The 5,508-nt window shown below is 51.3% G+C and overlaps 1 protein-coding gene across 1 annotated transcript in view; it reads right to left on the bottom strand.

Moving 5' to 3' along the window:
• Positions 1-5,267: 5,267 nt before the first annotated feature.
• Positions 5,268-5,508, bottom strand: part of VOLCADRAFT_108608 (uncharacterized protein) — a gene marked incomplete at its 5' end in the record, with an annotated part of 4,042 nt that continues 3,801 nt past the window's right edge. The window contains one exon of the mRNA XM_002959369.1: positions 5,268-5,508. This exon is cut by the window's right edge and continues 6 nt beyond it.

Genomic DNA, 5,508 nt, shown 5'->3' with positions numbered 1-5,508 from the left:
TATCGGGCAAGCTCTAGTCTGGGCCACGGACATTTTCGGGGAGCACCGATCGGGCAAGAAGCTTTTGACGCGTGATTCTTTACGTGCTGCCTTTTTGTTGCAATATGGCGATACGCAACGCAACACGGCTATGGCCGCCCGCGATAGGTTGCATGCGAACGAACACGCCATGAAAGCAACTGAAACAGTGCCCGAATATACTCAACGTTTTCACGATATAATTCGTGAAGCGAAAGATATGAACCCTAGCGATCAAATCGGCTGGTACGTTAAGGGGTTACTACCACCTTTGCGCAGCCGGTGTGCGACAAGCGAAGAGGGCAAAGATTGGGACAGCTTAGATAAGCTAATCCTTTACGCTGTTGGGCAAGAGGTTCGATGGCAGTCGGGCAAAGACAAGCCTACCGTCCATGCAGTTAGCGCTGACCTTAATGCGATCACTGCTAAAAAGCCCTTCAATAAATTTAAGTGTTCGTCCTCTGATCGCAATTCGCAGGGTTGGCAACCCGCCAATCGGCCCAAGAAGGCGCGTCTGGAGCAAGAACAGCTGGCGGCACACACTTGCCGCAAATGCCGTCGCGTGAAGCCCGCCCACCAGAGCTGGGCGGAGCACAAGCCCGACTGCATTCGACACCTCAAGGCTAACGCCGAGAAGACGCTGTCCCTTGCCGCGAAGATGGAGAATGCCATGGCTGATTAGCGGGTCGGCAAGCGTGTTGTTGGGGGCTGTGAGCAACCGGAATGTCCTAAGGACTCGGCTAGCTTGCAAATCAGAGAGTCCTTGTTGCCCGTTGGTGATCCGCTTAGCTGTGATCACATGTTCCTCCCGGACGAGTTTCGTAACGTGGAGAACATGTTGGGACGGCAGTTCACCTTTGACGCTGCTTGTAACAACTCTGGCGACAATAGTCTTTGTACACGCTTTGCCTCCCCTTCAAATTCGTTCTTGACCTCCGATGTCTCTGGCGAGTTTGTCTGGGCAAATCCCCCATACACAAAAATTGAGCTTTGGCATAAGCATTACCTGCGCTGCAAGCGTATGCGTCCCGAAACCACTTCAGCAGTTTTTGTAGTACCGAAATGGTCTCAAATTGAAAGACGCATGTGAGCGGCAGGACACCAGCTGCTAAAAACATATGCCGTAGGGACGAAACTGTTCTTAGAGAAAGCAGACGATGGTAGTCGTCAGGAAATGCCCGGTATCCCGTGGCCTATCCAGCTTTGGTATGACCCGCCAGCTAAAGAGGTTCAGCTGAACAGTATTGGCTCCTCACAGTCCATGATTTTTGGCGCATTCTTATGCCAAACGCCTTGCAGCGCACTTATCGATTCCGGTGCTGACTGCAAGGGCACGGCTGATGGATTCATCTCCTCCGAGGCAGCTCGCAAAATGGGGCTCGCTATTCGGCCGTGTTCAACTTCTTTGGTTCGCGTCGCGAACGGCTCCTCCGAGCTCATTGAGGGCTTGATACACGCCAAGTTGCGGATAGCATCCTTTCATGACACAGTCAAACTGCTCGTGCTAAAGCAAGCTAACGCCGGAGTCGAACTTATACTTGGCGCGGATTGGCTTGTGCGCCGCAAAGCGCGGATGTGCTTCCAAACGCGGACGCTTACGCTCCACAAGTCGCCCACAGACAGTTGGACGCTCAAGCCTTCCTTTTGGTCTTCGGACAATAATGCTGAAGATCACCTTGATGGTATCACTATCATGAACTACGTCACCGCGACTTTCTATGCGGCGACGACAGTTGAAACGATGTCGGCTAAAGCAGCGGCACGTAAAATAACAAAAGGAGCACGAAGCTATCTTTTGTTAGTACAATCTGAGCTGGAACAGGAAACAAAGGCCAAAGGCACACACACAAATATGGCCGAACTTATTCCTGACAATACTTTAAAGGGTTTGCTTGACGAATACAAAGATGTATTTGAAGAGCTTAACGGTCTTCCGCCTGATCGCGACATTGGTCACACAATTCCGCTCATCGACGGAGCCGTACCGCCAGCAAAACGATCGTACCGGTTGACTCAATTAGAGCAACAAGAGATGCGTAAACAAGTTACAGAGCTTTTGCAGAAAGGTTACATTGAACCTTCTGCATCGCCTTATGGCGCACCCGTCATCTTTGTGGAAAAAGCTAACGGGCAAGGCCTGCGTATGGTTCTTGATTATCGAGCTCTGAATAAACTTACGATCAAGAGACGGTATCCAATGCCAAACATTACCGAACTCTTCGATCAGCTCCAAGGGGCTAACCTTTTCAGCTCCCTGGATCTGCAGCAGGGGTATAACCAAATTCGCATCTCGAAAGAAGATATTGAGAAAACGGCCTTCATAGCACCGGGGCTCGGCCAGTATCAATTCAAAGTCCTATGCTTTGGACTAACCAATGCTCCTGCAACGTTCCAAGCAGTAATGAACCGTATATTTGCTGCGTACATTGGCAAATTCGTGCTAGTGTACTTGGACGATATTTTGGTCTTCAGTAAGACCCCCGCCGAGCATGAACAACACATCCGTACCGTGTTGTCCTGCTAGAGAGCACCAATTTAACGCCACATGTCCAATGCCGTTCAACCAAACCGACTGCTTCCTGGGTCACGTCGTCAACCGAGAGGGGCTGAAAGTGGACGAGCGTAAGGTCAAAACCATTAAAGAATGGCCGATACCGACAGACTTGCAAAAGCTGCGTTCGTTCCTTGGCTTAGCCAATTATTTTCGAAGATTTATCCAAGGATATTCTTCTCTCGTGGCCCCCCTCACGTCACTCACCAGTGCGAAGGTGCCCTACCACTGGACGAAGGACTGTCAAGGCTCCTTCGAGGGCGTGAAGTCTGCCTTAACCAACGCACCAGTATTAAAACTCCCTGAACTAGACAAACCCTTCACTGTCTGGTCCGATGCGTCGTTACACGGCACGGGCGCCGTACTTTTACAGAACGACCACCCAGTCGCGTACACAAGCTCTAAATTCAGCAGAGCTGAGTACAACTACACGACCACGGACCAAGAGTGTTTAGGAACTGTCCTAGCACTTGAAGAGTGGCGCTGTTACCTCGAGGGTGCATCGGATGTCACTTTAGTCACCGATCACCAACCGCTGGTCTATTTGCAAGATCAGCAAAGCGCCGATAAACTCTCTCGACGACAAGCTCGTTGGTTGGAACGCCTCTCACGTTTCGACTTTAAATGGGAGTACCGACCCGGACGAATCAACGTTGCTGACCCTCTCAGTCGGGTCCACGACGTGGTGCTGAACGTGCTTACGGCATTGCTGATTGGCAGCGATATTGGGCGCCGAATCCTAAGCGGGTACGACGGCGATCCCATGCTCAAGAAGAGCTCGGTAGCAAAACTGCAGCTTAAACGGAAAGACGGCTTCTGGTATTACGGTTCCCAGTTGTACGTTCCGGATGTGCTTGACTTGCGAAAGGACATCATCCACGAAAATCACGATGTTCCTTACGCTGGCCACTGCGGCATTGACCGCACCAAAAAAGCGATCGCGAAACATTTTTGGTGGTCCGGGTTGGATACTAACGTGAAGGCCTACGTTAGTACCTGCCCTTCTTGTCAGCGCAATAAGGCTTCAAATCAAAAGCCAGGCGGACTGCTGCAGCCCCTTCCCATTCCAGATAACGTTTGGGATAGTGTGTCAATGGATTTGGTCACACAGCTACCCACAACCCGCAATGGGCATGACGCGATAGTAGTGTTCGTGGACCGCCTGAGCAAGATGACGCACTTCGCTCCCACAACCACATCCGTCGGTGCGGAAGATCTAGCCCGCCTCTTTGTGGCTACGGTTTTCAAACAGCACGGCCTTCCACAGAATATTGTGTCTGACCGGGACACACGCTTCACAAGCAACTTTTGGAAGGAAACATTTCGCCTGCTAGGCACCCACCTCTATATGAGCACAGCCTACCATCCGCAGACTGATGGTCAAACCGAGCGAATGAATCGCTTGCTAGAAGAGACACTGAGGCACTATATTTCGCCCACTCAGGATGATTGGGACGAACACCTGCCACTCATCGAGTTTGCTATTAATAACTCGAGGCAGAGCTCAACGGGTGCCACCCCGTTTAGCCTTAATGGTATCAAGCAGCCACGTGTGCCGGTTGACTTGCACCTAAAAACCAAAGTGCCTGCCGCTGACCGCTATCCCAAGGTCATGCGCAAACGTATTGAAAACGCAAAACAGCGTCTTAAAGCTGCTCAATCCTGCCAGTGCATTGTCGTCGACAAGCATCGGCGTGCGGTGCGTTTTGAGGTTGGGAACTCCGTGCTGCTCAGCACCCGCAACATCCAGTTGAAATCTCCTGGAGCAAAGAAATTATTGCCTAAGTTTATTGGGCCATATAAGGTTGTCGCCCGAGTGGGAGAGAACACGGTTAAATTGGGATTACCCGCGACTTCCCGACTCCATCCGGTCTTCCACGTATCCTTGCTCAAACCATTCAAGGACGATGGAACACGACAACCGCCGCCCCCGTTCATAATTGACGAAGAGCCATATTACATGGTTGAGGCACTACTTGACCATCGTGATGTGAAAATCCGAGGTGGAACCGGCAAAACACGTCGAGAATATCTGGTTAAATGGGAAGGCTATGACTCCAGTCATAACACCTATGAACCGGAAGATTCCCTGCGTCAGTCCGTTCCCTTGGCCGAAGCTATTGACGACTATGAACGACGGTTGGCGGCAAAGTCCGGGCAATCTACACCAAAAAGGAAAGTGGTCCTGACCACCCCTCCTTCGGTAGCACCCCGGAACAGCACCCCAGAACAACCGAAACGGAAAGCACCTGCTCGCAAGAAAAGGTGACGCTCCCGGGACGGTTCGCTTCTGAGGGGGAGGGATGTAGCAAGCTACATTTACCTTAGAATATCTTTAAGCTATTAAAGCTTAATCACAGTAACGGTACGGTCCCGTATTTACGAACCATACTCGTTAACTGTACGAACTCACTTTCTGGTACGCTATCACAACCTAGCGTACGACACCAAGACTCCAGGAATGGAGATGGCGGCAGGTGGGCCGCATTTAAGCCACCCAGGTGAAGTGCTTCGGCCAGACACTTAACGTATCACTATACTAGTGTTCAGGGTTCAAGACCTTGCTGTCACCGTTCTCGACGTATGTCTTCGAATCCCGACTTCCCTTGTCTCTTCTCACGCCTAACGCTGGGTCGCCAATCGTGGACGAGACCCTCTACTTCCGCTAAAACAGCTAAGGTAAGAGACGGCTGTTACACATTCAGACCCGCAAGAAGGAGTGCAAGCTCAAACTGCTTCAGCCCCCCAGACAGCAGGGCAGACTTCATGTCCTCAGTGAAGTGGTTGATAGCCTGCAGCTTGGGGTTGTTAAAGTCTGGGGCATACATGCCATTCGCCACCAGAATTCCACATACTGCAAAGGAGTGATGAAAGGAGCCCTCACTCCCACAGTAGGGTTTATACTGCTCAGGCCACTGGAGGATGGCCGCAAGGAGCTG

The sequence above is a fragment of the Volvox carteri genome, assembly GCF_000143455.1.
Source record: "Volvox carteri f. nagariensis unplaced genomic scaffold VOLCAscaffold_187, whole genome shotgun sequence".
NCBI classification, from domain to species: Eukaryota; Viridiplantae; Chlorophyta; class Chlorophyceae; order Chlamydomonadales; family Volvocaceae; genus Volvox; species Volvox carteri.
The sequence above is the reverse complement of the archived record's forward strand: the minus strand, read 5'-3'. Positions and strand labels throughout refer to the sequence as shown.